We start from the raw sequence: 11,098 nt of genomic DNA, 5'->3' as shown, positions 1-11,098 counted from the left end.
ATGAATGGAGCTCCAGGAATTCCCTGGCGGTCCAGTGGTTAGGACTCTGTGCTCTTACTGCCGAGGGCGTGGGTTCAATTCCTGGTCGGGGAACTAGGGTCCTGCAAGCTGCACGGCCAAAAAAAAGAAAAAGAACAGAACTCCTAAAGTCCTACCGGTCAAGAGTGGTCTATTGGGGTGATCAGATCCCTATTTGGGAAAAGAAAAAAATCATTTTTTAGACACTTGGGCAACATTACAGAAAAGAGTTCCAGCTTATTCAGCTGTAACTGTGCCCTGCACTGTGAGTTCCACTGGGCTTCTGGAGAACAAGCAGGGAAGACCCCATTCCCCGGGTCACTGCACCCCCTCATCATCCTGTGGCTGCAAAGGCCTCACCTGAGCTCCCACCCACAGCCTGGCTGGCCCTTGGTGCTGGAGACCGAGCCCTGGGTCAGAGATCAGACTATCTGGGTACTGGCCCCACGTCCTTGATGGCTAGCTTTGGGACCTCGGCATGTCCCACCCCTCAGAGTGTCCCTACCTGTAGGATGGGGGTTATAATAATGCCTCCTGGCAGGGCTGTCATGAGGCACACATGAACCTGGGATCTGGATGCCTGGCATGGCTCTGGGCACTTGTGGCACCAGGGTAACCCCCCTCCCGCCCTTGTTTTGGAAGGCCAGGCTCCCAGCACCATTAGGAAGCCACCACTCACAACTGAGTATGAACATCTCTGGGCACAACACATGCCCTCTGGACATCGAGGAGCAGGGTCTGGGAGAGAAAAACTTGAACCTGAGAGGGCCCCAGCCTGACTCAGCTAAAGATGCTCCCTCTTTACCCCCCACTACCTGGCCTTGGAGGTTTGTCATTAAGCTGGACACTGGGTCTGAGTGGAGAGCAGATTCTCCACGCTTGGGTGTTCAGCCCCCCTGGGGAGCAGCGCCGACCTGCCCCAGCCTGCCTGGGCCTGGCTCCGGCTGCCTGGGCCACTCGCCAGGACACTGAGGCCTTGACTGATTGTCTCTGCTCCCCATTCCTGGCCATCCCCTGGGGAGGTCACAGACACAAGCAGCCCAGGCAGGTGCTGGAGAGGTCCCCAGACTCAGAAGAGACCCCACCCCCCACTCCCTGATGTTGGGGTCTGTACCAGAGGAAGGTATTCCCAGGCCAGCCCCTAGGCTCACAGAGGGGGACTTGTGTGCCCCTCTCCCCAGGGCACCCATCTGTCCCTGTTCAATGCCATAGGCCCTCTCCCTCACATCAACCAGCTTATTTCCTCTCTCTGGGCCTCAGTTTCCTCATCTGTACAATGGAGGCAGAGGGCTGAAGGATGTGGGCTCCAGGTCTTTCAGGTCTGAGATTCACAGACCTCACCAGAAGGAGCGCTCACTGGATTTTTGAATAATTAAATTTTTGGAGCATCCTTGGCCCCTGCCCAGGTGAGGGCCCTCAGAGACAGGTGTGTATGTCAACGTCACTTTCGGGTGAGGAGATGGAGGCTCTGAGACGTGAAGGCCGCGTCCAGAGTCATGAAGGCTGAAACCAGGTCATGCTAGCTCTCAGTCCAGTGCCCCTTCCCCACCCCAGCCCACTCCCCCAACTTCAGGGGCAGCCAGCCCAGGGGGGTGCAGCCTGGGCAGCAACGAGCACCCTCAGCCCTGAGGTTCTGTCGCTGACGAGAGCCCTGGAGGTCCAAACCTCTATTCTTCTCACGATGACCTGCCTCTGTCCCAATTTAGAGAGCTTTGCCAGGCTTCAGGGTAACAAAAATAATAAACACTGGCTCTTATTGAAAGCTTCCACTCTGCTCTAAGTGCTTTCTGTGTATTAACTCGCTATAACACTATGAGTTAGTAAATTATTATGACTCCATTTCACAGATGAGAACTTTGAAGCACAGAGAGGTTAAGCAATGTGCCCAAGGTCACACAGCTTGTAAGCAACTATCTCATCCCAGGTTACCAAGAGCTTATGCTCTAAGGCTTTGCTGGGAGTGCATCCTAGGGCACAAAAGTGAGGGGGTGGGGAGGAAGGAAGGCAGAAAAGGGAGGAAAGCAAGTACAAGGTAGTGCAAGCATTTCTGAGCTGACCAGCATCCCACAGGAAAACATAGCTCTTTGCTACATCATGGAGGACATCTGGAGAGGCCCTGTGCTCTGCACTTTGGACCATTTCATTGAGGGGAGGAAGGGAAGGAACTTACTGCATCCCCTCTCCTGCGTGTCCCCAAGAGGGAGCCTGTGCAGAGTGAGGAGTGTGGTGAGCAGGAAGGAGAGAGGACCAGAGAGGTGAGAACCGCCCAGGCGGCAGACCAGATCCAGGTCCAGCCCGCCACCCCTCACCCTCCCATATTTAGTTGTTAACCTCTGCTGCAGACCAGCCGGACGAAGAAGACCAGACTGACCAGAGCCAGAAGGGAAGGAGTAAGGAACCGAAACAGCACCGACGAATGGGGTCAGAAGGACCAAGACAACTGATGGTTGCAAGGCAAATTTTATTGCGCTACAGCTGCAGATTATATAGACTAGAAAAGGGAAGGTTTCCAGACTGTGGTCTACATTATCTACAGACTGTCTCGGCTCAAGGTTAACTTCCCTGGGAGAAAGCCCATAAACCCAGAATCATCAAAAATAACCTGCACGGGCTTCCCTGGTGGTGCAAGGTTGAGAGTCCGCCTGCCGATGCGGGGGACACGGGTTCGTGCCCCAGTCCGGGAAGGTCCCACATGCCGCGGAGCGGCCGGGCCCGTGAGACATGGCTGCTGGGCCTGCGCGTCCGGAGCCTGTGCTCCGCAACGGGAGAGGCCACAACAATGAGAGGCCCGCGTACCTCAACAAAACAAAACAAAACAAAACAAAAAAACAAACAAACAAAAAAACCTGCACGTGCAGGGGGGAGACAGCTTTGCTTATCTCATTTTACATTCTTTCTGATCTCTGGGCCCTGGTGATTTATCTCCCATGGAATGGAACAAGGAGGGGAACAAGTAGGGACAGTCCCTTCGAGCAGCGGCAGCATGCCTGGCACATCCGCAGCCTGCTCTCATGGCTGACTGCTTCCCACAAACCTCGTCTTGGATTGTATGAGTCATTTTTGTTGTCCTTTTTGCCTAAGCTGGTCTCAGTTAGGGTTTCTGCCCCTTGCAACCAAGAGTCCCTGTTTTACAGATGAGGAAACTGAGTCTTAGAGAGGTAAGATGACTTGGCCGGGGTCACACAGCTAATCCAAAAACCGGTGTGCTCAACCTCGGCCTGTCCCAGTGCAGATCCTGGGCATGCAGGTCACACGGCCCTCTATCCAGGCCTCTCCAGGTGAGGGAAGATCCTGGTGAAGGAAGAAGGTGTCTCCTCTGCAGACATGGGGAAGGCATCTGAGTTTGCCCCCTTCCTTCTCCTCTGCCCTAACTTGCTCCACCAAACAACTTGGTCCTAGGTGGCACCGTTGCCCCCTTCCAGACCTCCCCCACTTGTTAGAATCCTCTATGCACCCATATTCCTCTACCCCTGCTCTCAGGAAAGTTCTACCCTGGTGGCCTGAGTCTCAGAATCTGAGTCCCTGGAGAAGAGGTTGAGCCTCAGAAATCCCTGGCTCTGTCTACAGCTGGAGGAAACTCAGCTCTGATCCTGGGACCTGAACTCCCCCCATTCATCATAGAAAGGGACCCGAGAGGACACGGCTGCAGCCCAGGGCCACGGCACCCTCAGGTCTTGCAGCTGAGCCTTGGGACCCAATGTCCAGGGCACACTGTGGTGGCTGACGCAGGCATCCTGTGGGGGATGGAGAAAGGCCTTTTCTGAGGGTAGTGGTGGTGATGGCAAGACCCATGGTTCTTGGGAAAGAAGGTGGGAGGTGGTGTGGCCAGCAGGGGCCAGTGGAGGCCCAAAGTTCTCCTGCTCTTCTGAGGCCTGGGCCCATGAAGCCTCAAGCCAGAGCCCCAGGATGCAGCATTTCGAAAAAAAAAAAAAAAAAATTACATCCTAGTAATACATACACATGGTAACAAAAAAGTAGTCCAGAGGAGCTGATACTGAAAATATACAGCAATGCTCCCCCTGCCCAAGCCCCAGAGGCACAGGGTAGGGGCAGGGCGAGGTGTTTGTTTTGTATTGTATTTATTTATTTATATTGAAGTTGATTTACCATCGTGTTAGTACTATATGATATCACTCGTATGTGGAATCGAAAAAACAATACAAATGAATGTATACACAAAATAGAAACAGACTCACAAACATAGAAAACAAAGTTATGGTTACCAAAGAGGAGAGGGGCGGGTGGAGAGGGACAAATTAGGGGCATGGGATTAACAGATACAAACCACCTGGGTTTTTTTAACTGTTTCTATCCCTTATTTTGCTTTTTTAAAAATTGAATTACAGTTGATTTACAATGTTGCGTTAGTTTCAGGCATACAGCATAATGATTCAGTTATACATATATGTATTCTTTTTCAGATTCTTTTTAATACAAGATAATAAATATAGTTCCCTGTGCTATACAGTAAATCCTTGTTGTTTATCTATAACCATTTCTGTGTTTATCTATAACCTGTCTCTTGAGAGGGTGCCACAAGTTTAAAGCATGTGCTTATCTCTCTAGATCTTGATTTATCACCACAGACGACACCACTTAGCTTCCCTCCCCGCCTTCTTCCAATGCTTGAACATTTACTCCAATTTTTGGTTCTACTATTTGTTTCTGTACCTTTAAACAGCATCTTATCCTTCTACTTCTTGTTCCATCCACTTTTCACAGTGTCTCAAAGCCCTCAGTGTAAGATGAGGGTCTGAGGGACCCCTACTCCTGTTTACCCTGCGTCTTCTGTCAGCCGGCACTTAAATCTGGTGTTGTTCAGATGAACAACATTTACATTCTTTAATGAAACAAACTTGAAACTTCCCAGCTTTTTCTATAGCAGATTCCAAAAATGTCCTATGATCAAATATTATAGGTGGTACATGAACAAGCATTTTACAAAATAGTTTTATAATTATTTTAATATGCATTGGGAAATATAGGTATGCATGTATATAATGAGTCCTTCAATGTGTGATTTCACAAATCTAATTGCTTAGGATGAAGCTAGAGTCAATTCCTAAAAGTTAAAACTGAGTCAAGGTGAAGAAAAATATTAAATTCTGTCCAATACCCGAGGCATGCAGATATGGAAAAAATCATGAAGGGAGCTAAGAGATTGATTGGAAAACTGGTTTTGATTCTCAAAGTCGAAAACCAGCAAGCACAGCAATTGTTTTGCTATGAGAGTACTTATCCTCCACTGTTGAGCCTGGCGGCAAGCTGAGATGATGTTTCCTTCCGTAGGTTGGTGCCCCAGAGCCTGGGCTACACAAGAAGTAATGTGCCGTGCCGGCATTGAGGACATTGTACGGTCAGGCCATTCAAGATGGCTGTTCTGTTGCTCTCTGTACATCCCCCTTCTAGACCAGGCCCTGCTTCATTCACATGACTATCCAATCCTCTTAATTATAGAGGTTAATTAGCCCCTGGTAACTGATGAGCCCACCTGAGTCAAATCTCCCCTATAAATGGTAGCCTGTTTCTCCCCTGAGTAGTGAAGATGGTTGCCATGTCCTGCTTGCCAGCTGCCAGGCACGGAGGGGTGTTGCCCCAGGACCCTTTGTTTCAGACATGTAAGATCCCTTGTCCAATTGATGATCGTTGTCTCTGTTGCTGTCTTCGGGCTCTTTCTTCGGTCTCAAGGCTGGACAACTATCAGGCTTTCAGGCCTGCAGGTTGCAGCCCAACCCACATGTAGACTCTGTCTTCTTCCAATTAATTGTTGACAATCGTTCCACGTTCATCTTTGTACCATGATTTGTTTTTGCAAGTTGTTTATCTTGGTATTCCTAATCATCCTTTTTTTTGTTTTTCCCTCATTAACCAAGCAGCGTATCTTCAGGTTGAATCATCATCTCAGTCATCCCACCTGTTGCATGGAGGGCCCCTTTTTGCCTGGAGACACCCAGGAACTGTTGATTATGCTGCCGGTGATTGGGGTCCACAGCTGTTCCACATCTATACTCACAGGTCAGAATTCGTTCATTTGATCAGTATTTATTGTGAACCTACTCTCTTCCAGGCACTGTTTTGTTTTGTTTTTAATGCAAAGGGTTACATTTTGTTTTCCAAAATGACCCCATAGGCCTTCATTTTAGGAACTCACTTTTAAGCAGTTGTATTATTTTTTTTATTGGAGTATAGTTGATTTACAACATTGTGTTTCTGCTCCACAGCAAAGTGAATCATTTATACATATATCCACTCTTTTTTAGCTTCTATTCCCATATAAATCATTACAGAGTATTGAGTAGAGTTCCCTGTACTATACAATAGGTTCTTATTAGTTATCTATCTTATATACAGTAATGCCAGGCACTGTTTTTCAGGAAGGAATTAAAGAAACAGAATCCCTGCCTTCCAGGAGCCTGCATCTTAAAGGACAGATAGATGATAACACAGAGTATCCTGGAATTAGATGATGGTGAGAGCATGGAGACAATAAACAGAAAGAGGGTGGGGAGTCCTGGGTGGGTGTGTGGTTTTAGCTGCAGTGGTTGGGGAAGGCCTTACTGAGAAGGTGATGTCTGAGTAAAGACAGAGGGAGTGAAGAGAGAGTCGGTGGATGTATGGGGACAGTGTGTCCCAGGCAGAGGGAACAGCCATTCAGAGGCTGCGGGGCAGGAGGGAGAACACAGAGGCCGATGTGGCTCACTGGGGCCCAGGACCAGGAAGGCCAGTCATCCACATCCGATGGGGACGGGGGCTCCGCCCTCAGCACATGCTGTCCTGAGTCCCTCCAGCCTCCTCCCTTCCCAAGTCCTCACTCTCCCCCTCACCACATGCCCTTCACTGTCCCTTTTAACTCTCACTTCACCTCTCTCTCCTTTCCAAGCCCCATTTTATCTAATGGGAGGAAAAATTGGCTCTGGGCGCGTGTTTGCATCATCACGTTTGCATCATCACGTTCTAGGTCAGATGTTTCTGGGAAGCTTTGTTTCTGCCTTAGTGGGGACCAGCGGAGAGAACTTGGTCCCCACAGCGCAGAGAGAAGGAGGCAGAGAGGTACACAGAAAACCAGGTTACTAACAGAGATACAGCAGTGCCACAAGGGAGCCCTGACTGGCCCCCTCTCCCCAATCTTCTAGTTCATTCCATAGCCTACAACTCCAAGAAGCAGTGATTATTAGCCCCCCTCACTATGACAAAGCTCAGACTCAGAGGGATGGGGCCCCTTGCCCAAGGTCACTCAGCTCACATGCAGAAGAAGCAGGATTTGAACCCAGGTCTGTGTCGATCGAAAGCTTGGGGCTTCCCACTTCCTGTGGCTCCTCACTGTTAGATACAGAGCTCAAGGATCTACAAAGAGCTAGGAGCCCTCTCCTAGAAAAATGCAAACAAATGGACACACACACACACACACACACACACACAAAGTTGCCTGTGACTTCAGGGGGGTCCCCGAGTCCAGGTAAGCACACCTATACCAGCCAGTCCGTGGCCTGTTAGGAACCAGGCCACGCAGCAGGAAGTAAGCGGCGGGCAAGCAAATGAAGCTTCATCTGCCGCTCCCCCAGCGCTTGCATTACCTCCTGAAATGCACACACCCCCGCCCCCGTCCATGGAAATATCATCTTCCACGAGACTGGTCCCTGGTACCAAAAATGTTGGGGACCGCTGACCTGTACCACCTGTGGCTGTCTCTCTGGAGGGCCCTGCGCGGCTGGGCTCTCCTTGTCGCAATGCACTATGCCCCCGAGCATCCTAGAGAGGCCTTTTCCCAGCCAGTAACCCCTCCCCACTCTACCCACAGCAGCTGGAGCAACAGGAGAGCCCTCCAGCTGGTGCAGAAAACATTGTGGTCTCACACACTCTGCAGGAACAGATCTTCCCAGTCAACAAACTCACGTGGGCAAAACTGCAACTTTATTTTTCTGTAACTCCATGAATTTTTAAAATCTCTCCTCCCTTCCTCCTATGGCAAAATAGTTTTTGTGAAATGGGCACATTAATTATCATTTTTAAGTTTAAGTCCCAGCAGTTCCACTTCTAGGAACTTTTCCTAGAGCTAGACCAACTCAAGTGCCTATGGTACAGGAATAAGGCTGTTTATTTCAGCACAAAACTGAAAACAACCTTGATGTTCGTTGCACAGGACGGGTTAAGTGCATCCTCGCCAGCCCTTCCGTGGAATGCTGTACATCCCGAAAAGAGGACTAGGAAGCTCTCAACACAACAATAGGAAAAGCTCTCCAGCCAACACTGTCAAGCATGAGAACAAGGTATAAAATCGTGTATACCGTGTTACCATTTGTATATATCCAGAATATTTCTAGAATGATGCAAAAGCAACTTTTAACAGTGCTGGCTGTGGGAGAAGAAATGGGTGAGGGAAGGAGAGAGAAGAGGGGGAGAAAAATTTACTTTTCACTGAAGTTCTCTGTACAGTTTTTAAGAAAAAAATTTTATTGAGGTGAAATTCACATAACATTACAATTTTAAAGTGCACAATTCTGTGGCATTTTGTACAGCCACAATGTTGTGCATCCACCAACTCTATCTACTTCCAAAACATTCCACCACCCCAAAAAGGAAACCCTGTACCCCTTAAACAATCATACCCCTTTATACATTTTACATGTTCCTGCTATATCAGCAAGGGTCCCGACAAGAAAGGGATGGCCCACTCAGAGGGGCAGTTAGAGAGGGGAGGGCAGGGTTAAAGGAGCCACAAAGTATGGAGAAGCAACAGCAGGGAGCTGGACCACTCCTGTGGCCCCAAGCCATCTGGGCGGGATGTCAGATAGGACCTTCAGCTGTCAGGACAAGGATGAACCTGCTGCCCAAAGGGCAGCCATCAGGGAGGGAGTGAGAGGAATCAAACTCACAACCTCTTTCTGTCTGTCCTCTCTTCTCCAGCTGCCATCTGTATTGGCCTAACTCAGCCAGAGGCCAGGGGCCCTGGTGATACCCACACAGGTGAGCTTTGGGGGACCAAGCCAGTGGAGAGGGAATCTGGGGGGCAAAGGCAGAATAACCAGCACATGGTTATAGACACTTTTCCAAATCAAGTTCGTTAACTATTTTTAAAGCTCAGCTAAATCAGACTCAGTGGTTCCCTGTCCTTCCCTTCAGCACCATGTCCCAGCATCAACCCTATGTATGAGATGTACCTGTGGTCCTGGTCCTAAGGTGGGGTCAACCCTCCACGCCAGGACCACTGAGTACCCATGCTCCCATCAGCCTCTGTTGCCAGCCTGCCAACCCTACCCTCTCCTCATGTGGACCCTTGGTCCTCTGCCTGCACTGAGGAGCGGGACTGCCCAGGCCCTCTTGGCCCTGGTGCCTTGGAACCATCTCCTCCTCTGTGGCCTGCACTGCATACTGTAGGGCCTTGTCACTTTCTTGGGAAGCCTCAGACCCCACTACCCTCTTCCCTCCTTAGGGCTCAGGAGCCCCTCTCCAAGCCACCCCCGACCCCCCTGCCAGGTCCTGCCCTCCTTTTTGAACTCTCTTCCTTTTCCAGCTCTCAGGATCCCTAAGAATCTGAGGGATGGGGTTGGGGGAGGGGAAACTTGCTCTGCCTATACATTTTACCAAACCTTTCCAGGCTTTCATCTTTTTTTTTTTTTTTTTTTTTGCGGTACGCGGGCCTCTCACTGTTGTAGCCTCTCCCGTTGCGGAGCACAGGCTCCAGACGCGCAGGCTCAGCGGCCATGGCTCACGGGCCCAGCCGCTCCGCAGCATGTGGGATCTTCCCGGACCGGGGCACGAACCCGTGTCCCCTGCATCGGCAGGCGGACTCTCAACCACTGCACCACCAGGGAAGCCCCAAGCTTTCATCTTAACCAAAGCTATTGAACTTAAAAGTTAAGAATTTGATGTCATTTTTTTCTCTGATTCAGTTTCCCCTTGGGTGGGGCCTCACCACTTATCACTCACAATGATGTTCCACTGGGCACATTCAATCAGCCCATGAGCACGGCTCTCCCCATCACCTTCTCATGTCCAGTTGGAGCTGGCAGCCACCGTGACCAGACTCCAAGCCAACATCCTCATGATCCAAACAGTTAAATTAAGGCCCAGAGAGGGGCAGAGACCTGCCCAAGGTCATGGGGAGAAGGGGTCAGTGGAAGATTCGGGCGTCAAAGCCAGACTCCAGGCCTCCTGTCTAATGTGGCTTCAGTGTATTGGGAGGCAGCATCCTAGGGTCCACGCTCTGCACTTTCATGGATTCAGAAGCTCTTTCTCAGCCACCTGCCTCTACCAGTTAAGACCTGTGACCCAGCTGAACCTGCTGAGCCCTTTTGGGAACATCTCGTAGAATCTCCACCAATGCCTCCTGTAGTCAGGCTGTACTCAGTTGGATCATGTGCCCCCAAAAGTCATGCACACCCAGAGCCTTGGAGTGTGACCTTATTTGAAAATAGGCTCTTTGCAGATATAATTAGTTAAGATGATATCATACTGGATTAGGGTAGGCCCTAGTCCAATGACTGTTGCCCTTTAGAGAAAATAGGGACATAGACACAGAGGGCAGACAGCCATGTGGAGACAGAGGCAGAGATTGGAGGGACACATCTACCAGCCAAGGAACCTAAGGATTGCTGGGAACCACCAGAAGCTAGAAGAGACAAAGAAAGATTCTTCCCTAGAGCCTTTAGAGAGAACAGGGCCCTAATGACCCCTTGATTTCAGACTTCTGGCCTCTAGAACTGTGAGAGAATACATTTCTGTTTTAAGCCACCCAGTTCGTGGTACTTTGTTCCTGCAGGGAACTAGTCTAAGGGGGAGATTTCTGGTACTCAGAGAAAGCCCCCCCACCCCCCGCCGTGCCCTACATGAATTTTCCACATCTGTTTATAGATGCCTGCAAACCCGCCATCAATACTCTTCTTTCCTTTAGCTGATGGAACAGATCCACGCTTCTATTTTGGTGCCCCTGGGTGGTCACGTTCCTAGGTCCTCTATCACGTCTGCTTCAGTGCAAATGCTTCTGTCAACTATATCATAGTCCTCAGTGTTGGAAATGTCTCTTTCCTTCCCCTGGACTGGGGTTCCTTGAGGGCAGGAGCCACAGGTCCTCCTCGGATCT

The sequence above is a fragment of the Mesoplodon densirostris genome, chromosome 4, assembly GCF_025265405.1.
Source record: "Mesoplodon densirostris isolate mMesDen1 chromosome 4, mMesDen1 primary haplotype, whole genome shotgun sequence".
NCBI classification, from domain to species: Eukaryota; Metazoa; Chordata; class Mammalia; order Artiodactyla; family Ziphiidae; genus Mesoplodon; species Mesoplodon densirostris.
This window is presented reverse-complemented; position numbering follows the sequence as displayed.